We start from the raw sequence: 23,593 nt of genomic DNA, 5'->3' as shown, positions 1-23,593 counted from the left end.
CACTTCCTGTGTACTTGCCACTTCCTGCACACTTGCCACTTCCTGCACACCTGCCACTTCCTGTGCGCATGCCACTTCCTGCACACCTGTCACTTTCTGTGCACATGCCACTACCCCTTCCTGCACACTTGCAATGGCAACACTAGGGTGGGCTGGTGTGGAGCCCGTGGGATTTCCCGGTGAGCACGTTCCCTTCTGACCGCCAGGAACAGGCTGGAGGGGCCGGGGAACAGCGTGGGCCTTGAAGGCTGGACAGACTGCAGGGATGACCGCTCGCTTGAAGCCCTCGGACACCAAGGCACCTGGACGTGGGTAGCTTGTCAAGTTGCCACCTGAGGCCTTTCTCCTCTCTGTGGCCCCACACTCAGGAGCTGGGGGCAGGGAAGAAAGCAGGTGGCCTCCCACCCCGTCTCAGTCACTGGGTGCTCCCCGCACGCCAAGTGTGACCAGGGTTCCCTGTGGGGGGAGGGGGCGGAAGGGGTGACCCCTCACCTCTGTGCAAGGCCCTGGGGACACGGCCCACACACGGCAGAGTGGAGAGTCCGACCCAGTGACCGCTCCAGAGCGAGCCTCCACGTTCACCCGCCCCTCCCACAGGTGTGCGGAATATTCCAGACGTGATGAGCTGAAATGGGTGAGTGCATCTCATTTTGTGGCTTGGATTGGAATACTTGAGCAGGACAGACTGCCCGAGGCCCAGCTTGCCGAGGCCTCCCTGTGTCCCCCCACCCCAACTGTGAGCACGTCCAGACCTTCCGGAACAGAGTGTGAAGCACGACCGGGGACACAGGTCCGGTGAGACTTTGGCTTCAGTCCCCGCTCGTCTCTGGGACACTGTCTGGGAAACGGAGAGACGGACACCCTCCTATCTGCTGGGGGGGCTGGGACCCGGGAGGGTGAGGGGACCTGGGCCCGGGGCTGGGCAGGGGTCTCTAGAGGGGGCTGCCCCTCCTCCTCACCACGCAGCGAACGTCCCCAGGCTGGGTTTTGTGTCCCATGTGAGCTCCTCGGGCACCAGGGCTGTCTGTCCCCCAGGAGTGCTGCTTAAATATCTGACAAATTCCCACGCTCGGCAGCCAATCGGCGGCCAGGGCTGCACGACGCGCTGGGCCCCTGAGGCCATGGGCTGGAATGAAGTAACGGCGCGCCCCCTACCCCAGCTGGTGGGGCCGGGGGCCTCCGGGGACACGTGGGGCGCAGGCTGGGAGGCGCCCCGCCCCTGGGTCCCGTCCTCAAGCCCCCATTGGGCTACCCCGGGATCCAGCGGCCTGAGCCAGACGCAAAGCCAAAAGGGAGGTGGTGGTCCCAGGGGCTCAGGGGGTTGAGGGGGTGGGGGTGGGAACGGGCGTCTTCTCCGGCCCGCGCGCACCTCCCGGCCCCTAGGGCTCAGAACGTGTGCCTCATTCTGGTCACCTGGCCCCACCTGCAGAGTCAAACTCCCTCCCAGCCCCGGCCCTGCTGGGCTCTGCTCACTCTCCGGGCGGCTGAAGTGGCTGTGGGGGCGGAAGCAGTACACAGGCAAAAATTGGGGAGGGGCACTTACCCCAGAGGCTGCACAGAGAGTCCTCGGGGGCGACCAGCAGCCCTGGGGCTCTGGCCTCGGCCGCCTGGGTTGGGCGGGCGGGCGGGATGTGGGGGGCGGGCAGCCTCTGCACCCTGCCCTGCACCCGGGACCTGCTGGCCTCTCACCCAGAGTGCGGGCAGGGGGGGTAGGGGGTGCAGGCTGCAGTGTGGCGGCATTGCCACAGCACTCACCATGCGCTCTGTCTGTCTGTCTGTCCGCGTGTCCAGTGGAGCGGTGCATGGCCGCCATGCAGGCCGGGACGCAGCTGCTGAAGCTCCGCGGCTCGTCCAAGGGGCTGCCCCGCTTCTACCTCCTGGACGAGCACCGCTCCTGCATCCGCTGGCGGCCGTCCCGCAAGAGCGAGCGGGCCAAGAGTGAGCGGGGGCTGGGGGGCCGGGGGCCTGGGGAGGACCCCCGTCCTGTGCAGCTGCTGGACTGCCAAGCAGCCAAGGGACAGAGGGGCCAGCCCCCTGGCTTCCTCTGGGGGGCTTGGGGCGGAAACAGGCTCCTGGGCCTTGGCAGTGACCTCTGGACCTCAGGGCTGCCCGCTGGCATCAGGCCAGTCATCTGGGCCTCGGGGAGACGGAGCAGCCCCCATGCCCAGCCCCGGGCAGAGTGCGGGGAGGGGGTCCACAGCTGAGGACACGGAGGGCAGGAACCTGGTGCCATGTGGGCCCGGAATGTGGGACAGCACCCTGAATGGGGACGTGGAGGCTGGGGGCACCCACAGTGAGGAGGTGGAAGCCGATTTATGCAGGCACAGAAGGTGTGGGGTCAGGGTTGTGGTTCCAGGGGTCAGGAAGAGCTCCCATGAGTCCTTGTGGGCCAGGAGAGACTTTCCAGAACCTTCTCTGGCACTGCCAACCAGGGTGGGACCCAGGTGTCCCCAGGGCGGGGCCTCGGCCAGCCGTTGCCAAGGGTTCTGCCACCACCGCCACGGGGCCCCGGGAGAGAGTGTCGGGGAGCTGTGGAGGGCACCCTGTGTGGGGGACAGCAGGGAGGAGCCGGCGTCCCTTAGCTCTGTGCCAAGGCCGGCCCTGGGGCTGGGGTCCCGTGGGAACATGGCAGAGGCAGAGCTGACGTCCCCAGGGCGCGCCGGGCCACACGATAACAGCGAAACTTCAAGTCGTGCTGAGGCCGTGCGGAATACGGCGAGGGCAGGAGAGGGGTGGCTGGGGGGTCAGGGGGGCTTCTGGGGAAGGGGCAGGAGAGTGGGGGCCTGGAGGCTGGGACTCGGGGGACACGAGGGGAAACAGGGCTGTTCCAGCCCCCTGCTCCCCCCCACCTCCACCCCAGGGTGGTGAGGCGGCTGCAGGCCCCCCAGGCCCTGTATATGGGGAGCAGAGTTGGGGCTTGGAGCTCACCTCCCTAGTCCGGGGGTCCATAGGCCCCTCCCTGCCTGATGCACCAAGCAGGGGGGCTGGAGCGGGCAGACTGGGCCCTGTGTCGTTGGGGGCTGAGGTCAGGAGGCTGCGGTGGTGCTGGGAGCAGAGGGGGCCCCTCGCTGCTCGGATGGGGAAACGCCCCGTGGTCCCCGGGAGGCAGGGCAGGGTGGGGACCAGCCCCTCGTCCGGTGCTCATCTGTGGTGCCCAGGGTGGGGCCCGAGGGTACCGGGCATTGGGGGGCAGAGGGCCTGGGGGCGCCTGGGGCTGGGCACGCCTGTGACCCCGTGCCCTGCCCCCAGTCTCCATCGACTCCATCCAGGAGGTGAGCGAGGGGCGGCAGTCAGGGGTCTTCCAGCGTTACCCCGACAGTGCCTTCGACCCCAACTGCTGCTTCAGCATCTACCACGGTGCCCACCGCGAGTCTCTGGACCTGGTGGCGGCCAGCGGCGAGGAGGCGCGCACCTGGGTCACCGGCCTGCGCTTTCTCCTGGCGGGCATCAGCGACGAGGACAGCCTCGCCCGCCGCCAGCGCACCCGCGACCAATATCCTTAGGGGCCGGGGGGCCGACCCGGCGTCCCCTCCGCCGTGCGGCCGGGCTGGGGGTCCCGGGCCTCGCGGGGGTGGGGGGCTGGGTCCCACGCCCTCCTGCCCGTCCCCGCGGCCGGCACGGCTGGCCCCGCGTTGGCCCTAACTCGGCCCCAAAGTGGCTGAAGCAGACGTTCGACGAGGCCGACAAGAACGGGGACGGCAGCCTGAGCCTCGGCGAGGTCCTGCAGCTGCTGCACAAGCTCAACGTGAACCTGCCGCGGCAGAGGGTGAAGCAGATGTTCAAGGTGCGGCGGCCGCAGCCCCCAGCCCCAAGGCACTGCCCCCTCCCCGGCCGGCCCGGCTGCCCTTGCCAGCCCGTCAGGAGGTGCCCGGTGCCGGGTCAGGGAGCACAGCTGCCCCTTTCCTGGCCCCCCACAGCCCCAATGGGGTCCCAGGGCCCCCCATGCGCCCGCCGGCCCCCCGCCGCCTCCCCCAGCCCCGCGGCTCCCCGGCCTCCCTGGTGCTGAGTTTTGGAAACGCAGCCTTCGGCCTAGCTGTGGCCTTCATTGCCTGTGATTAGTTTCTCTCTTTCCTGCTGGGTGGGGACATCGGCAGGTTTGGGGTGGGGTGGGGAGCGCGGGGATGGGCTGAGGGTGCCAGCCCGGCCCTCGGGCCTTGCTATCCTGGGGCAGCCTGGTAAGAGGGCTCTGCAAGCTTGACAGCAGGCCCGGGCACCCCACTCCCCCAAACTCGCAGCCCAGTGGCGTCCCCAGGGGCAGCCGGGTGGCTCGCTGGACAGAGAGGACGGTTAGGCTTGGCAGCAGTGAGCGTGTGGGGGTCTGCGTGTGAGCGAAGAGGGGCGAGCAGGGTGGCTCCCCCACAGCCCCAGTGGGGTGAAGCCTGCCTGGGCAGGGAGCCCTGGCCGACAGGTCCCGTCTGCAAACCGCCCACTGGTGCCTCGGCTCACTAAGGGGGGATCTCGGGACACTGCATCCTGCCCGGACTCCGGGGCCACTCAGGGCCACAGGCCCTTCCACGAGGGTGAGGCCGGGCCAGGCACCCAGCCCCGGGCTGGCAGGAGAGAAAAGCCGCTCACTGGGTCGGCTGTGAGTGTGTGGAGGGTGCAGGCTCTGGGCCTCGCCTGGAGATCCCCACAGACTGGAAACCCTGGAGCACCCATGCCCCTCTTGCTCCTTTTTATGGGCACTGGGCCCCCATAGCCTCTTCCGGGCTGTGAGGAGTGGGTGGCCCAGGAGACATCTGCTGGGGACCCTCTAACCAGCCCCAGGCAGTGGGGGCTGTGGGGAGACCTTGCCCTGCAGCCAGAGATCAGGGCTTAGGCTTTGGGGCTGGCTCTGCAGAGGGGAGGGGGTTTTGTGGCCCTGGGGCCCCGGACCCCAGACCTGAGCAGCCACCACCCTTGGAGGACAAGCCAGCTGGTGACGGCCCCAGGGCCCCTGGTGCTCTGCCCCCTGCTTCCTCCGGCCCCTGCTGCCCCCTGTGTGGTCCCCAGCTCGGGCCCCTTCCCTCGGGCAGGCCATCACCTCAGGGAGGCTCGCCGAGGGGGATCTCGGGACGCCGCACCCTGACTGGGGACCTGGGGGTTTTCTCCACGAGCTTCAGCCCTGGGGGAGCCCATAAAAGCTCCTGGGGTGTTTTGTGAGCCCCTCTACCTGCACCAGGAGGGCAGCAGCTGAGAACTGGGCCCTGAGCTCCTCTGCCGTGAGCCCAGCTCCAGTTAGGGTGCAGCGGCACGGGGCCGGGGGGTGGGGGTGCCCGGCGAGGGTGACCGGACTGGCTTTGGTGGCAGCTGACCACGGGAGGCAGGCGGAGGGGAGGGTGGGTCAGAGTGTGTTTTAAGGGGTCTCTCAGCGGCTTCTTGGTGGGAATAGTAGGGGGGCCAGTGAGGAGTGGTGGGAGCGGCGAGGGGCGGTGGGTTGGCACTTTGGGGTTGGCCGAGGACAGGCCTGCGGACCCCCGGGGACGTGGAGGGGAACTGGAGGCCTGGTTGCAGGAAGCCGACACAGATGACCGCCAGGGGACGCTGGGCTTCGACGAGTTCTGCGCCTTCTACAAGATGATGTCCACGCGCCGGGACCTGTACCTGCTCCTGCTGACCTACGGCCACCACAAGGACCACCTGGACGCGGCCAACCTGCAGCACTTCCTGGAGGTGGAGCAGAAGGTGGGCGGAGATCGCACCTCGGGACCCCCACCTCTGAGCCCTGGGCCTCAGGGCCCTTTCGCGGTGTGGCTGCGAGCCGTGGCCTGGCCCTCGAGGCCCCCAAATCTGCCTCCACTGACCGCACAAGTGCAGTTCACTTCTTGAGTTATTCCGGAACGTTCAAGGGTACAGCCGCCAGCGGCTCAGCCCAGTGGCCGGGAAGGTGGGTGCTTCTCCCCTGAGGCCTTGGAAGCAGTGGCCGTCCTGCCAACGGACACCCCGAACCTCCAGGGGGGCCCGGCCGGCCGTGAGGTCAAACATCTCATGGGGATAGGGTTCCGTGGTGCAGACTTTGAGAACAGCCCCTTAAACACCCTCCGTTCTAGCTTGTGGGGCTGGCTTGCTCTCCTGCCCCCCGAGCTTGGGGCCGCCTGTCCCCAATCCACCCTGCAAGTGCTCTGGTGCCCGCCCGCCTCTGGGCTGGACTCGGGGAGCCCTGGCCATCCCTCGAGGCCTGTCCACCCTGCAGGCTGCCCCGGGGCTTCGTGGTCCTGCCTGCTCGGTGAGCTGGATGTGGGAACGAGCAGCCTCGGCTGGAAGCCCGCGGCAGGGGGGAGGGGGGGCGGGGCATGCGAGAGTCCCTCCCAAGGCAGGAGGCAGTGGCACGGGGAGGGGTCAGGGGAGCTGCTGAGGCTAGCCCAGAGCAGCAATGGGCTAGCCTGGGCCCATGCCCCTGCTCTGGCCCAGATGACGGGTGTGACGCTCGAGAGCTGCCGGGACATCGTCGAGCAGTTTGAGCCTTGCCCGTAAAACAGGAGCAGGGGGGTGCTGGTCATAGACGGTGAGTTGAGTGCCGCCCTCCCGGCTGTCGCGGAGGCTGGTGGTGGGAGGAGCTGAACCGTGGGGGTGGCCCCAGCAGGGCTGAGCCCCCCGCCTGCCACATGCGACCCCCAGGCTTCACCAACTACACACGGAGCCCGGCAGGCGACATCTTCAACCCCGAGCACTGCCGCGTGCACCAGGACATGACGCGCCCGCTAAGCCACTATTTCGTGGCCTCTTCCCACAACACCTACCTCGTGGGCGACCAGCTCATGTCCCAGTCCCGGGTGGACATATACGCCCGGGTGCTGCAGACCGGCTGCCGCTGCGTGGAGGGTGAGCCGGGTCGGACGGGGGCCTCTTCTCGCGGCATCGCGGGGCCAAGGACGCTGGTGACCACGCTGACCGTAGACGTCTGCCCACAGTGGACTGCTGGGACGGGCCTGACGGGGAGCCTATTGTGCACCACGGCTACACCCTGACCTCCAAGATCCTCTTCAAAGACGTCATCGAAACCATCAACAAATATGCCTTCATCAAGAACGAGTGAGGGGCTGTGGGGGCAGCTGGGCGGGGGGCTTGAGGCTCCGGCTCTTCCTGCCCCTCCCCCATGTCCTTTCTGGGTGAGGGGCCAGTTTCAGGGGCCTCGTGGAGGGTGGACGCCCAGCGCTGAGGGCATGACCGGCCGAGGCCCCGTGGGGCAGGTGGGTGGGCATGCGGCCCCCTCCCCGCACGCACCGGGCATCCGGCGTCCTCCACAGCTGCGGCGACTCCGGCTCTAATTGTCCCCGAGGAGCTGCTCTGTCCAGACTCAATCTGCTGCCTGTCACTCGGCTGTGATCACGGGCACCGCGGAAGTGAATCCAATTCAGTTTCTGCCACCAGGGCCGCCTCCCCGTGCTGGGGGTGGCCGTCAGCTCTGGGCCCAGCAAGGCTCCCAGCAGGAGTGGGCCCTGTGTGCCTGCTGCCCTCGGGGTGATGTTTGAAGGCCCTGGGGTGTGTCAGGAGCCCCTGAGAAGCTGAGGGCCACACGGGGGCTGCTGTGGCTGGAGCTGGAGAGACAGACAGATGTCCAAGAATGCGGGGTGGGGCTCGCAGTCTGGGCGCCCCGAGAGGGCGAGGCTGTGCCTGGGGTGTTGGGCAGCTGGAGCGGCCAGTGGGGGAGCAGGCAGGACGCCATCGCACCCCAGGGGCAGCTGTGAAGGAGCTGGCCGGGCCCCTCCACCTGACGGGCCGCGTTGGAGCGGAGCCAGAGGCCGCGACATGCTCCGTTTTCAGATGAGTCGGGTGCGTGTGGCCGGGAGGCGCAGGGCGCAGACGCCTGTTTGGGGGAAGGCAGCTCAAGCGCGTGGGTTGTGTGTCCGAGGCCCACAGGGGCTCTCTGAGGTTGCTCGGGGGCCTGACTTGGGGGGTCCACCCTGCAGGCAGACCCCTGGGCCAACTGCCCTCTTCCCCCAAGCTGGTGGCCGTGGCACCCCCGGCTCTGTGCCCCCAGGGGCAGTTGGAACCCCACGTGAGGAGCCCTTGCTCACCACCTGGATGGGGGACACCAGCTGCTGGGGCCCAAGAAGGGCACAGACCACCTGCGGTGCAGGGGGAAGCAAGGCCAGGGACACCCCAGCTGGGCGTGGTGGGGAGCAAGGCTCTTCTTGCCCTGATCTTCGACCTCTCACCCCAGCACACCCTGGGGAAGCTGCTGGGGTGTGGGCAGTGAGAGCCGCTCCCCAGGGGCCTGGGACCCAAGACTGAGGCCGGTGGTCAGGACTGGGGAGGCCACAGAGGAGCCCAGGATGCAGGGAGGACGCTGGCCTTGGGGGTGTGGGGTGCAAGTGGGGTCCTCTCCCCCTCCTCCATGCCTCCTCCCCCCTCCCTCACGGGCACGGGCAGTCCCGCCTTTTCCAGGAAGGCCGCCTGGGTTTCCCCGCCCGGCTCTGGGCTGGGTTCACAGCCCGGTTGTCTCCTCTCTCCTCTGGGGCCAGAGCACCGCTGAGGGGGACGCCGACTCCAGGGAGGACACCAGGGCCAGCCGCCGGGACGGCCGGCTCCTCGGGAGCAGCTTCTCCAAACGCAAGGTCAGGCGCCTGCCCTGCGCACCCCGTCCGGCCCCCAGGGCCCCTGCTGCACCCAGCCCAGCTCCCAGCAGCCCCTTCAAGTGCCCCCGGCTTCAGGGAGCGAGCTGCAGCCGGGGGAGAGGGGCCTGGGGGCTGCACAGACCCCCTTCCTGCGCCCTTCTGCCCTCCCCACAGCCATGGGCTCCTCTTGCCTCCTGCAGAGGAAAAAGGTGGCAAGTTAAAGAAGGCGGCCAGCGTGGAGGAGGGGGCCGAGGACCCAGGCCCCCAAGGAGGCCCGAGCCGAGGGTCAGTGCCCGGGGCGGGAGGGCCACGTCCGGGGAGCTGTGCCCCGAGTGCAGGGCTGGGGGGATATGTGCAGCCGTGCCCTGGGCCCCTCAATCCTGACCCTCTGAGCAGCGGAAGCAGGGTGAGGGGCCACGGGGTTGGGGGGGGCAGTCGGAGCCAAAGGGGGTCCCTGGGGAAGCCCCAGGGCTGGGGGACTCTCGGGTTGTAGGGGAGGGTGGGGCCTGCATCACTTCACCCCGGCCCTCCACACTGCTGTGTCCCTGCTGACCGTGCCCCTCCGCAGGGCCCCCCAGCCTCCTCCAGAGGGCCGCGTCCGCCCGGCCTTAAACGGCCCCCAGGCAAGCCGGGTCCTCCCTCCCAGGCCAGCCCAGCTCAGGCGGCTTTCAGACCCGGCCTCTAACTGCTACCTGTTTCCTCCACCTCCTCCCATGTACCCCACCTCTTCCTGTGCCCCCCTCCTCCTGTGCCCACACCTCCACCTGTGTGGCTGGGTGGCATCTCACACCTGCAGGCCCAGCATTGAGCTCTAGGTCTCCCCACCCCAGACCTGGGCCCCCTTGTCCCTTTTCCCCATCCCTCCCGTTTGCCTGTCCTCCCCTGGCCCCTTGTCCACCCCCCCCCCGCCCCAATCTTAGAGTGTCCCGGAACCCACCATGCTGGGCAGATGAACTGTTGTCGGGTGAATTAACGCACCTGCTAGCTCCGGCCCTGGGCTCTGAGTGGGGAGGGTGCTGACCTGGGGCTCCTCACCCCCCACCCCCATTGCAGGGGGACGCGCCAGAAAAAGACCATGAAGCTGTCTCGGGCCCTCTCGGACCTGGTGAAGTACACCAAGTCGGTGGGCACCCATGATGTGGAGGCTGAGGGTGAGCAAGAACAGGGGCCGGGGTAGTGGGGCAGGCACGGGGTCTGGTGGGGGCCGGCGGGGGCCGGGGCCATGGGGCAGGTGCAGGGGCTGGCAGCAGACCCCTGCCAGCCTCTGAGGCCCGCCTGGCCCGCGCAGCGGCCACCAGCTGGCAGGTGTCGTCCTTCAGCGAGACGCGGGCCCAGCAGATCCTGCAGCAGAAGGCGGCCCGGTACCTGCGCTTTAACCAGCGCCAGCTGTCCCGCATCTACCCCTCCTCCTACCGCGTCGACTCCAGCAACTACAACCCGCAGCCCTTCTGGAACGCCGGCTGCCAGATGGGTGGGTGCCGGGGAGGGGGCCAGTGCCCGGCACGCAGAGGCCCCCATGCCGTGGGGAGGGGGCCGGGCCGGGCCAGGCTGCAGGGTCCCCGGCACCTGGGAGGCGGCCCCGGGGTCCCGGGCGGGCAGGGGCCGGCGGAGGGACTTGCTGACCACGGCCGGGCCCCTCCTGCTCCCCAGTCGCCCTGAACTACCAGTCGGAGGGGCGGGTGCTGCAGCTGAACCGCGCCAATTTCAGCACCAACGGCAACTGCGGCTACGTGCTCAAGCCCCCGTGCTTGTGCCAGGGTGAGGCTGCAAGGGGGGCTGGGGAGCCCCTGCCCTGCCCCGGGCCCCCAGCAGGGGCTCACGGGACCGGTGCCAGCAGGAGGGGTCTCAGGCTGCGTGTAGGTCGCCGGTAGGAGGGGTGGGGTGGGGGACCCCATGCCACAGGGTGGCCTTGAAGGCCAAAGATTCCCAGTCAGCACGTGGGCTCAGCAGCCTGCCCACAGCCACCCCCCACTCTGACCCCTGACCCCTGACCCCTGACCTGGACTCCCCATTGGTAAACGGGAGGAGGTGGCTGTAGTCAGCCAGGTGCCCACATGGGGCTCAGGTGGAGCCTGGTGCAGGCCGTGCCATGCTCGGCCCCATATATGGACGCTCCCCCCCCCCAGGCATCTTCAACCCCAACTCCGAGGACCCCCTGCCCGGGCAGCTCAAGAAGCAGCTGGTGATCCGCATCATCAGTGGCCAGCAGCTCCCCAAGCCGCGGGACTCGGTGCTGGGGGACTGGGGTGAGGTAGGAGGGCGGCCCTGGGGTGGCTGGGCTGAGCGGGGGCCCCGCAGCCGGGGAGGGGGCCAGGTCCTGCCTGGCCCCCGCCAGCCAGCTGTGCTGCCCTCGTCCCCAGATCATCGACCCCTTCGTGGAGGTGGAGGTCATCGGGCTCCCCGTGGACTGCAACAGGGAGCAGACCCGGGTGGTGGACGACAACGGTGAGGGCGGGCGGGGGGCGGCCCTGGGCCCCCAGCTGCCTGCACCTTGCGGGTCCCACACGGCTCCCCGGCGGTGGGGAAGGGGGCCAGGCCCCTCCGCGTGCCCGGCTCCTCCGTCTGCTGGTGGTGGCCCCGGGGGGGTGACGCCGTCTCCCTGGCCCCCAGGGTTCAACCCCATGTGGGAGGAGACCCTGGTGTTCGTCGTGCACGTGCCCGAGATGGCGCTGGTCCGCTTCCTGGTGTGGGACCACGACCCCATCGGGCGGGACTTCATCGGCCAGAGGACGCTGGCCTTCAGCAGCCTGATGCCAGGTGGGCAGCGGGGGTGGGTGTTGCTGCCACCCGCAAGTCCTTTGCCTGCTGTGGGCCGGGCTTCCAGGGGTCTGAGGGGGTTGGAGGAGGCGCAGCTGAGGCCACGGGCACCTTGCGGACCCGGGGAGGGCGGCTCAGGCGAGGACCCTAGCCAGGAGAGGCCCCGGCAGACTTCCCGGGGGTGGTGGAGGGGGTGGCCCCGGGCCGGGCTCGCAGGTTGTCTTTGGTGGGAGGCAGGTGAGGGTGGGGGGCAGGTGGGGCCCAGCGACCGCCGGCAACCCCCGGCTGTTGCAGGCTACCGGCACGTGTACCTGGAGGGCATGGAGGAGGCCTCCATCTTCGTCCACGTGGCTGTCAGTGATGTCAGTGGTAAGGTGAGTGCCACCTGCGGGACCACATATGGCCGTGGCCCGGGCCCCAGCCATGCCCCAGTGCCACCGCGGGGCGGGGAGGCCTGGTTGCGGGTGTCTGAGCTTGTACCTCGACTTACCAGGCCTGGGCCAGGGGACCTGATATCACCCCCTGGGGAGGGTAGTAGGTACGGGCGTGAGTGCCCTCTGCAGCCCCCCCGAGCCTGGGGAGCGAGGTCAAGGCAGCTCCCTTTTCCTCACCCAAATTGCCACTGGCAGGGGAGGCTTGCCGGAGGAAACCGCCTTTCTCCCAACTGCCCTTTCCCCACTTCCTTATCTTACCCACTCACTCCCTGGTGCCAAGGCCACTCCTGCCACCGCCAGCGCGCATGCCCGTGGCCAGAACAACCCCCGCCCCGCTGCAACGGCTCCGGCGTTCTCTCAGAACCAATCCTAGCCCCTATCCCTTCAATATTGCCATTTAAGGCTGCTTCACCTCCTTTCCAGCCCTGCCCTTCTTACCAGCCTATATAACCTGTAATCACCCCTGAATAAATCTCTTTGGCGCATACTCCTACTGGATGAAGAGTGTCTTGTCCCTATCGCCGCCCTCCTTGCACGCCTCTCGCCGAGGACCCTGGCCACGTCCTCCGCCTCGCCCTCGCCTCCGGGAAAGAGCCCCCGCCACCGGTACCCCTTGAGCAGCCCCGAGAGCTGAGGGCTCGGCTACCGGCCGCCTCTCCCCCTAGAAGCAGTAACCGCGACCGCAACTGGTGCCCCGTGTGAGGAACGTCTCCACACAACAGTTCAGCAGGTCGATCGCTCGCCCGGACGCCTCTCCAGCTTCCCGTTTCCTCGCCTGCAAGGTAAGGGCCGCCTCTCCTTCGCCGCTTCTGGAGCCGTGGGAGGTTCCCTGCTCCGAAGCCGCTCCTCCCTTCCCCCACGCTCTCTTCATCCAGTAGGAACTCCTCCCTTCCCCCACGCTCTCTGCGTCCTCTTGTATGCGCACTTCTATGACCCCCGTTCCTCCTAACACTCTCCCTCTTCCCCTCCATTACTTTGCTGTAGTTCTTTGTATTTTTATTTCCTCATTTGGTGCCGTGTGCCTCTTTGCAACCGCCCCCCCTGACTGCTCCCGTTGCCAAAGGGCACTGCTTTCCGCTCTAGCCGTCTCCTTCGGCCTTGCGGCCGCAGCTTATCTCATTCTCTCTGCTCGGTAATCAACTCCTCCTCCTCCTCCCTGCCAGCCGGCCGGCCCGGCTCGGGAGCAACCCCCCCTCCTCCCCCCTCAGCTATGGGTAATCGTATATCTACGTGTCAGGCACCTCAAGTTCGTGCTCTAGCGGGTCTCCTAGACACGCATCGCTGCAAAGTGTCTGTCCGGCAGCTGCAGGTGTACTGGGACCTCCTGCTGCCCTTTAACCCATGGCTCACCACTTGCCATCTTTGGGACCCTGTTACTTATGATCGTCTTATTGATCGAGTCACCAACGCCATGGAACATGAGAGCAAGCGCTTCCCTCCCGGCTTGCTCCCCACCTTGATAACCATCCGCTCCTGCCTTCAAGGCTCCCTCCCCCCTGATCGAGGCCTCGTTAAATCCAAGGAGGCCCTATCAACCCAGCCAACAGATTCAGATAGCGATACTAATTCAAATCATGACTCAGACACGGAGTCCTTAGTCGAGCAAATTAACAACGCGCTCGAGGTGACTCCCAAAAAGCAAAATAACACTGAGCCTCGCCAAGATGGCGAACTTCCTCCTTCTTCTTCCATCGAGGGGAGGAAATGCTCCGGCGATGACATCAGCCCTAAGCTGGGCCGGAAACCGCATGTGCTTTACCCCGCCCTTTCACAGGGCGGGGCTGATCCACCATCTTGTGTCTTAGCCACGCCCACCGCGCCGCCATCTTGCGACGCTTGGGGCCTCCCACTCCCACCTCCCCCTTCGGCAAACTCCCCCTCGGAGCCGCTACCGGCAGCTGCCGCCGCTCCTCCCACCCTGCCAACTAACAACACCTGGCTGCCTTCTACACCTCAAGGCAACCCTTAGGGCAACGCTCCCCCTACCCCCACTCCCGCACCAAGCCCTCTTCAAGCGCGTCCTCCTTTCTCTCGTGCTTTTCGCTGCTTTCCTCTTAACCTTGCCCCCACCCCACAGAAACCGTATGACTGGTATCCCATTGACTCAGATATTATTAAGCAGCTTCGCAGGGCCGTCAAGGAGGACGGGTTAGGTAGCCCATATGCTTCCCAAATACTGCAGGATCTCGGCATGGACTATTGCATCCCCCAAGACTGGGCCTCGCTTGCCCGTTCCATTCTTAACCCCGGTCAGTTTGTTGACTGGCGTGCTCACTTCCAGGCAGAAGCAGCTCAACAAAGTGAGCAAGACGCAGCCCTTGGAGTCTATCATCCCCCTGAAGCCTATTTGGGCACTGGAGCATTTCTAAATGCGTCTGCTTATATTAATGCACCTGCCACCTTTTAGCCTATCCTTTGGGGAATCGCCTTACACGCGTTTGCCAATTGCTCTGCCTGTCGGCCTAATAAATTCACCAAGCTCTTCCAGGAGCCGAGTAAGCCTTTCGCCACCTTTGTCTCCAGAGTCGAAGAAACCTGCGCCAGGAAGGTAAGTGATCCCCAGGCCCAATATTACATGTGCCCATCCTCAAATCCTGAAAAATCGTACTGTAATTCCCCCAACGAGTACTACTGTGCATACTGGGGGTGTGAAACACTAACCACTAATTGGAAGCCTCCTGTTCCTGATCATTACCTTACCTTAAAGTGGGCCCCTACAGGGTGCAAACTCCCTACTGTTAACTGGCTCGGCCAAGAAAGTGAGGGATCCTGCACACATCTTAATCTTACAGTGCAGCTCCCCACTAATCCCTCCTGGTTACTCGGTCAAATTTGAGGCTTCAGAATCTATGAGAAAGGAACCGACCGAGAATCACTTATTCTTATAAAAAAGGAGGCTGTAAACCAACCAGGCCAAAATACTACATTAAAAACACCCTCTAGCATAGGTTCCAACCAAGTCATTAACCCCCTTTTTCCACAGCCCTCCAGCCACACTTCAAGTACAAGCAGCGCATCCGGAGGCCGCACCTCAGCTACAAACAACGCATCGCCAACCCCACCACCCCAGCTTCCTCTGCCCCCCTTCTCGTTATTCCTCTCCCCTCCTCAGCCTCATCCAAGCCGCCTTTGCCTCAGTAAACTCCTCCAACCCCAATTTTACCTCATCCTGCTGGCTCTGCCTCTCCACCTCTTCCTCTCTATACGAGCCCGTTGCCTCCAACCTCTCCTTTTCAGAAAGCACAGAAAACAGCCCCTTGGAATGCAATTGGAATACCTCTGCCGTCCCCCTGACTTTTCATTCAGTCTCCTATACGGGAAAGTGCGTCCGCCCTCGCTCCAGGAACTCTCCCGACCTCACTGCCTGTGCCAGCTACTCATCTCCCAGCAGCTCTGCAAAATTTCTCATTCCTCATAACTCCTCCCAATGGCTCTGCTCCTCTACAGGACTTACCCCCTGTCTCAGCACGAATGTCATCAACGAATATAAAGAAACTTGCCTCCTAATTGTCCTTATCCCTAGGGTCTTATACCACAGCGAAGAAGACTTCTTCCTCCGTCTAGAAAAAACTGCAGCTCCTGCCCTTCTGCAAAAGCGAGAGCCCATCACCGTCCTTACAATTGCCTCCCTCCTAGGTCTTGCCGGCGCTGGCACCGGAATCGCTGCACTAGCCAGTCAAGGCTCCGCCCTAACTCACCTCAGGGCGGCTGTTGACGAAGACATTCATCACTTACAAAACGCTATTCACCATCTAAAAAATTCTGTCAATTCCCTCTCTGAGGTAGTGCTCCAAAACCGCCGAGGTCTTGACCTTCTCCTCCTCAAAGAAGGAGGCCTCTGCGCCGCCCTAGGAGAAGAGTGCTGTGTTTATGCCAATTCCACAGGTCTCGTCGAGGATAGCCTGAAAAGAGTCCGAGAGGGACTGGAAAAGCGTAAAAGAGATCGCGAAGCCACCAGTTATTGGTCCAGTTTTTTCACTCCCATCCTCCCATACATCCTTCCTTTTCTTGGCCCCTTATTAATAATTATTCTAGCTCTCATCTTAGGACCCTGCCTCATCCGCAAAATTGTCCAGCTTGTAAGAAAACAAACGGATGCCATTTTTTCCTCGTTCGTGCAAATCCAATATCAGCGACTCGCCACCTCTGACGCCCCCCACTCCAAGATAACAGCCAACCCTCCGCGACCTCAACTCCACCGGTCGACTCGCCAACCGCGAGACCCTTCTCAATCGCCTGAACATCGTTCTCGCCTCGAGTTCCAGCTTCTCTAAACCCCTGAACTTTAAACCCCTCACCTTCGCCCAGCCCGCTGCAGCGAAGCCATTGTCAAACGCACGGGCACCACACCAACACTGAGCTCCAGCCTCGCTGAGCCACCGTCAACCCCTTTTTCCCTTCCCTAACCTCCCCCTTCCCTCACCCGTAGCGGACCTCTCCGGTAAAGCCTCTTCCTCTAATTAGAAAAGAAAGGGGAATTGCGGGTGTCTGAGCTTGTACCTCGACTTACCAGGCCTGGGCCAGGGGACCTGATATCACCCCCTGGGGAGGGTAGTAGGTACGGGCGTGAGTGCCCTCTGCAGCCCCCCCGAGCCTGGGGAGCGAGGTCAAGGCAGCTCCCTTTTCCTCACCCAAATTGCCACTGGCAGGGGAGGCTTGCCGGAGGAAACCGCCTTTCTCCCAACTGCCCTTTCCCCACTTCCTTATCTTACCCACTCACTCCCTGGTGCCAAGGCCACTCCTGCCACCACCAGCGCGCATGCCCGTGGCCAGAACTACCCCCGCCCCGCTGCAACGGTTCCGGCGTTCTCTCAGAACCAATCCTAGCCCCTATCCCTTCAATATTGCCATTTAAGGCTGCTTCACCTCCTTTCCAGCCCTGCCCTTCTTACCAGCCTATATAACCTGTAATCACCCCTGAATAAATCTCTTTGGCGCATACTCCTACTGGATGAAGAGTGTCTTGTCCCTATCGCCGCCCTCCTTGCACGCCTCTCGCCGAGGACCCTGGCCACGTCCTCCGCCTCGCCCTCGCCTCCGGGAAAGAGCCCCCGCCGCCGGTACCCCTTGAGCAGCCCCGAGAGCTGAGGGCTCGGCTACCGGCCGCCTCTCCCCCTAGAAGTAGTAACCGCGACCGCACCTGGTGGTCCCCTCCCTGGGCCTCTGGACGTGGGGTGGGGGTTGCAATCCGCACCTGCCCGCCTGATCTCTGACTCAGGGACAGCTGTGGGCCTGAGGTGCCCCCGCCCGTCCTCCCTGTGCTCTTGTGCCACCCTCCCACAGTGGCCCCCAGCCTGGGCCTTCCCAGCAGGAGACGCAGTGCCCTGGCGCTCCCCGGGCACCCAGCCTCCTCCCCACCCACCAGCTCCTCGGTGCTGCCTGGTCTGTGCCCCCCTCTGCAGGCGGCTTCCTGGGTGTCCCCTGGCCCCGGCCGGCCAGGCAGGGCAGGGCAGCCTCCCAGGGTGGGCGCCCGGGTCTCACTTTCCCAAACCGCAGGGCAGGCCCAGCCCCTCCCCCACCCCAGGCTGCTCCCCTGTGGGCCTGGCCCACCCTCGGGGGCTGACGGGTCCGGCGTACGGGCGAGTGTGGGACCCTCCTGTGTCTCCTGCTGCACGCCGTGGGGCCAGAGGTGCTGGTCGGACCCAGCTCTCCGTGTGTGTGCCACACGTGTGCCGTGCGTGTGCCATGTGTGTGCCATGTGTGCCGTGCGTGTGCCGTGCGTCCGCCTGCTCTGCCGTGTCGCCGTCTCACCTGCCTGCCTCTGTCTCTTTGGTCTTGCAGTGGTCTCTCTGCCCCAACTCCACCCCTAGAAGCACAGCCCTGTTAGCGCCCGCGCAGGTACCCGGGGGCGGCCCGCCCCCACCTGCATGCCGGACGGCCCCCCACTAGCATCCGTGCCTCCTGGTAGCATTTTGGAAACTGTCAGCTCACGTGACATGGCTGTTCTGGGGGTCCTGGGTTCCGCGGGGCCATCCGCCGCCAGAGCCGCATTTAGGAAGCAGATCCAGGACCCCAGCTGGGCCTGCCCTGCGCCCCCTCGTCCCGCCCGCAGTCCCCTGGCTCTTCTGCCTTGCCCTGCGCCCTGGCCCCGCTCCTTTCTCTGTGAGCTCTCGAAACCCCCTCCCTCTCTTCACCTCCCCTCTGCAACCCCCGTGCTCCTCCCTCTCCCCTCCCCCTCTGCAGCCCCCCCACGCATCCTCTCCCCTTCCCCTCCCCCCCGTAACCCCTCCTCCTGCCTCCTCCCCTCGCTTCCGACTGTCTGTGCCCCCACCATGCTCTCCTCCTTTTCCCTCTCTCCCTACTGTCCCCCAATTTTTGGTAGCCCCTCCCCCACCTCCTCTCCCCCCCCATTCCCCTTTCTGGTGCCCCCCTTGCCTCCCCTCCATCTCTGCCTCTGCCCCCACCTCCCCCATCTGCCGGGCATGTCCCGGGGACCAGGCACTCCGAGCCGAGTTCTGGATCTTCTTCTGAACGGCTTCCCAGCCCACTGACCAAATTGCACTGGATTTGGGATCTTGAATCAGGCAGCTGATTCAAGTGCGGTCACTTGAGCGCCTCTGCCGAGAAGCCACTGCCTGCCAGGGCCCAGGGCTGCTCCGTGCACGAGCACGGCCCGGCACAGGGGTGGGGGAGCGTTGGGGTCTCGGGCAGCTGGCTCTGGGAGTGCGGTGTGGCTCCTGGGCCTCTCCTTGCCCGCCCTGACCGGACCCCCGGTGGTGGAGGCCGACTTCCCGGGCCCTGCTGTCCAGGAAGGCCACTGTGGCCTGGCACTGGCAGCTGGGGAGTGCAGACGCCTGAGTCCCCAGAGCCAGGACCAGCCTGAGGGGGTCTCTGCAGAGCCAGGCGAGGTGGCGAAAGGCTGCTAGGAATCCAGGAAGGCTTCCTGGAGGAGGCAGCCCCCCAGGGAGCAGGAGCTTCCCCAGGGGAAGGGGCACATGGGGGCAGGGGCGATGCCGGCCTGTGGGCACCCAGGTGGGAGCCATGGAGCCAGGTTGCGCCCACTGCCCCCGGGGTCAGCTGCCCAGTCGGGGCCTCCGAGGCAGGGCACATGGGCGGGTGCCAGTGTAGGTACGAGGGCTCGGCCTGGGAGAACCCTGGTCGGGCCCCACTGGCCCCGCAGCCCTGTGCCCGAGCTGCCAGCCCCTGCCTCGGCCAGGACGGGCAGCACTGGCGCCCTGTCCCGGGGCTGGCAGGTGCCATAGGGCCGGCTGTGACCGTGCTCTGTCTTGCAGGCCAAGCAGACCCTGGGCCTAAAAGGCCTGTTCCTCCGAGGCCCAAAGCCCGGCTCGCTGGACAGTCATGCTGCTGGGCGGCACCCGGGCCGGCCCTCCGTTAGCCAGCAGCTCCTGCGGCGCACGGCCAGCGCCCCCACCAAGACCCCGAAGCCCAGCTGCCCAGGCTTCCCCGAGCTGGCCGGCTCGCAGCACCTGGGCTCCCAGGGGGAGGCTGACGACGTGCAGGCCCCTGGCCCCGAGGCCCCACCCCAGGAGGGCCCCGGCGGCAGCAGCCCCCGAGGTAAGGCGCTGACCCCGGGCCCACCCCCACGGGCCCCCGAGGCCCCCGGGCCCGCTGGGGTGGCCGCCACGTGCATGAAGTGCGTGGTGGGCTCGTGCGCCGGTGCGGACCCCGAGGGCTTGCACATGGGGCGGCCACCCAGCCCCGGCCTGGCCATCAGCCAGCAGCCCCGGGCCCGGGAGCATGCACTGGGCACTCCCCACACCCCGGCGTCACCCACGAGGAGCTCAGAGGCCACCCAGGGCTGCGGGGTGCAGCGGCAGCACTCAGGCGGTGGCTCCGGGTCATCCGGCTCCAGCAGCCCCGACAGCCCGGGAGGCCCCGAGGAGGCCCCCCGCCGGCCCCCGGGGGCCCTGCAGCGGGAGATGAACGCCTTGTTCGTTCAAAAGCTGGAGGAGATGAGGAGTAAATCCTCCGTGTTCTCCACGTGTAAGACCTGAGCGTCCGCCATGCCCGGCACCTCCAATTGCCCCGTCCGCCTGGCATGGCCTGAGCTTGGCGCTGCCGCTTCCTGCCATGGACACCCGCCCCCATGTACTGCACGTCTGTGTTGGAGTCTGCTCCACTGGCTGGCCCTGCCTGCCCCCGACAGCCCCCTGCCCCCGGCAGCCCTCCACCTGCCCCAGCCCCCCACCCCCAACTCCTCTGTCCCTGTCCCCTTTCCTGCTCCCAGCTCCCGTCGGTTCTCACCTGCCCCCGTCAGCTGCCAGCCCCTCATCAGAACCCCCCGTCAGCCTGCCCCCTGGGCCCCCAGCACCTCCATCAAACCCCCATCACCCCCTGGTGTCCTGCCCGCCGCCAGTCCCCCACCCAACCCCATCAGCTCCCAGACCTCCACCAGGCCCCCATCAGACCCCAGCCCCGTCAGCCCCCAGGCCGCTCTCTGTCCCCAGGGCCCCTGACCAACTGTGAGGGCCTGGGTCCTTCTGGAGGGTGATTTGGGCTCAAGGATCAAAGCTCGAGGCGGCGGGGGATGCTCTGTAACACTGAAGGGCCTGGGAAGGGCAGCAGGTCCTGACTGCAGCCCCCGCTGCCCCCAGCCCTCGCCCCGGCGCCTGCAGCCACAGGGTGGGCCCCGAGCTTGTTGCTCTCAGAGAAAGCAGTAGGGAGTGGAGCTCGGGCAGGGCTAGCGAAAAGTGTGGCCTCCTGCCACCAGCCGGCGTCCCACCCTCCTGGGGGCAGGGGCCGACGGGAAGCTCTTTCTCTGCTGCGCCCACACCTCCCTCCCTCGCCTGACCCGGCAGCTCCCCGTGCTCCCGACCCCCTTCCCAGCCCTGCAGGCAGGTTGCAGCCCCCTGGCTCCCCGGCCCCTGGGACCGTTGGTTCTCTGGCCACTGTCCCTCCTGGGGAGCCTGAGGTGGGGCAAGCCTCCTCAGTGCTCCAGGAGACACGAGGGTGCTCAGAGCCCCCAGCTGAAGTTGGGGCCCCCAAGTTTGCGATGTGCTGAGTGGAGACCCCAGAGCCTCCTCCTTGGGGCGCAGGTGTGCGTGCCGCAGTGGAAGCAGGCTCCGAGGGGTCCGTGGGCCGGAGCAGGTGAAGCTGAGCTTGTCCTTCCCTGCACCCCGCTCTCAGTCTGTCCGTCGGCCCGACCTCCGCCGGCCTATCCCTGTGCTCGCTGACCTTTTTCTCCTTTCTGTCCTGTGCACCCCACGCTGCCTCCATAGTTAGGAAGTGACAGCAGCCGAGTGCCAGGTAACAGGGCTGCCCGCCGTACCTTGTGCTTGTCCCCAGCCCCGGGGGACCCTGCCTGGCCTGCTAGCGAGACCCCAGAGACCCTGCCCATGGCTGGGCAGTTCGAAGCACCGTCGCCGTCTGCTCCCCTAAAGCCAGCAGAGGGCAGGGTCTGGGGACAGGCAGCGGGGACCCGAGCGAGCGCATGTCGGGTGTGCCAAGGGGGGACCCCTCTGACACGTGCCCCCCTCTCCTGCCCAGACGCCCGTCCCTTCATGCAGAGGCCTGGTTCCTCCCTGTGTGGCCTGGAGACCATCGCCGAGGAGCCCGCTCCAGGGCCCCTGCCATCAGCCGTCCCCACCAGCCCTGGCCCAGGGGACCCCCAGCACTTGGCAGGACCCAGTGTCCACCTGCCGAGCCCCCTAGCGACTGCTCTGGGAGCCCCTGTGCCCTCCCCACACAGCACCTGTGGTCTGCAGGAGCTCAGGGCCACCCCCAACGGCCAGCAGCGGGCGTGTGGCAGTGGGGACCCTGGGTGTTTGTGTGAGGGGGCCACTGATAGCCAGACGGACGGCAGGGGCCCCCTGCCCCTGGTCGGAAGCATCAAGAGCGAGGGCCAGGTGCCCCCGGAGCCTCCGGCCGGGCCCTCCCCGACCCCCGCCGTGTACTCGGACGCCACAGGTGGCGACCAGCTCTGGCAGTGGCTTGAGCCAGGCAGTCACCGCGACAGCGTGTCCTCATCCTCCAGCATGTCCTCCAGCGACACCGTCATTGACCTCTCCCTGTCCAGCCTGGGCCTGGGCCGCAGCCACGAGAGCCTCCTGGGGACCCTGGCCGGCCGCCCGCCCCCACAGCCCCGCTCGGCTGCCCACCCGGCCCCGGCCCCGGCCCCGGCGGCCAGGAGCACGTCCAACCCCAACCTGCTGGCCGTGGGGCGGCGGCCCCTGGCGCCCGATGAACTGCGGCCCCGGCCCCTGCGGCCGCCCTGGGGCCGCCTCTCCCTGGTGGGCCTCCTGGACTGCCCCGCGGCCGCCAAGTCCAAAAGCCTGGGGGACCTGACTGCCAACGACTTCGCCCCCCGCTTCGCGAGCAGGTCGCGCAGCCTCGGCCCCAGCCTGGGAGCCCCGGGGGGCCCGCGGTGGGACGCACTGACGGGACAGCTGCGCTGGCTCCCGGGCTCCCGGCAGGCGGGCACAGCACATCGCCCACCAGCCTGGGCCCGGCCGGGGAGGCGGCAGCACCTGGCTCTCTGCGGCGCCCGTCCTCCCGCAGCCAGAGCCGCGTGCGCGCCATCGCCAGCCGTGCCCGTCAGGCCCAGGAACGGCAGCGGCGGGCGCCCCCGAGGAGGAACGGGGCACCCCCGAGGGCGCCTGCTCCGTGGGCCACGCGGGCTGCGTGGAGGTGGCTGGCACTGGCGGCGGCCTCCTGCTCCAGCGCTGACCGAGGGCCACAGCAGAGCCCCCGCCAGAGGCCCGGGACACCCCCAGGGGCCAGAGCAGAGACCCTCACGCCAGCGGCCCGGGACAGAGAGCCCACTCTGCTGGGGGCAGCTCGCTCCAGCCCTGCACGGTTGGGCCCCCACACCCCACTCCCTCCTGGGGAGATGAGGCCGACCCTGCTGGCCTGACTGGGGGCCCCCAACTCAGCCCTCAAGGCCAGCACCCCAACACGAGGTCTGAACTGCACTTTCAAATCACACAGAACGAGATGCTTACGTTTCGAAAGACAAAACTGACGGGATTAAAATTACACTGCAAGTCTTTTCCATTTCTTTCACCTGGGCCTTCAGCCCCGTGGCTGTGTGCAGGTGTTGTGTGCCCTGACCCGACCCCGTGTGTGTCCACGTCCTGGGGTGTTGCTGTGGTGTCCCTGCACCCCCAGCCCACCCAGCTGAGCAAAGCACCGTGTCCTCGGCACCAACAAACGCACCCCCCAGCATGGGTGTCACAGCCCTGCCCCCCACCCACCTTCCCTGGTCAGTCTACGCAAGGCACCAGGGCATGACCCCTGACCCGAGGGCTCAGCGGGGAGCCAGGCTGGGGGCAGCTGTGGGCCCCGGCCCCGGCCCTTGGAGCAACACAGAGGGAAGCAGCTGGAGCCAGGGTGGGGGGCCCCTGGCCGACCCCCATGGGCCTGACCTGCCCACCTGGGGGGGCCGGGGCACCGACTGCAGCCCTGTCCCTGCTGGCTCCAGCTGCCCCCGACAGCCGCTCTGCACCAATCCCCACCCCCGAGCCAGCTGCCCTGGGGTTGGTTCGGGCACCAGGCCTGGCCCTGGCCTCGTGGGTCCTGCAGTGGGTGCTGGGCCCTCTCGCAGCTCCACTCGGAGGCGTCACGGTGAGGCTATCATGCTGCTGGCTGGTCCCAGTACACTCTCCTACCCAGCTAGAGCCGGGAACATGGGTGGGCCCCCACCCAGCCGTGTCCTCAGGGGTCTATGGCAGTCCCTGACATGAGACGAAGGTGCTGTCTCCACAGGGCAGCATGAGAACCAGCCACGGCTGACACCCAAGGGCTGGGCGCTCGCAAGGCAAGGGCTGGTGCAGAGGCCCGGGTCGCTGATCAAGGCCATTTGGGGGGCCCCAGGCCCCTCAGACCCACAGGAGGATGAGTGCCTGGGGGTCCCAGAGAAGGGCAAAGGTGGGCAGGGCGGTCACCGCTGCTGTCCAAGGATGGGCA

At 66.7% G+C, this 23,593-nt stretch overlaps 1 pseudogene; it reads left to right on the top strand.

Annotated features, from left to right (window-relative positions):
- Positions 1–1,793: 1,793 nt before the first annotated feature.
- On the top strand, positions 1,794–22,663 carry LOC119540496 (annotated as a pseudogene).
- Positions 22,664–23,593: the final 930 nt, after the last annotated feature.

Source organism: Choloepus didactylus, chromosome 7 (assembly GCF_015220235.1).
Source record: "Choloepus didactylus isolate mChoDid1 chromosome 7, mChoDid1.pri, whole genome shotgun sequence".
Lineage (NCBI taxonomy): Eukaryota > Metazoa > Chordata > Mammalia > Pilosa > Megalonychidae > Choloepus > Choloepus didactylus.
Note: the sequence above shows the minus strand (reverse complement) of the source record. Positions and strands in the feature narration are given on the sequence as shown.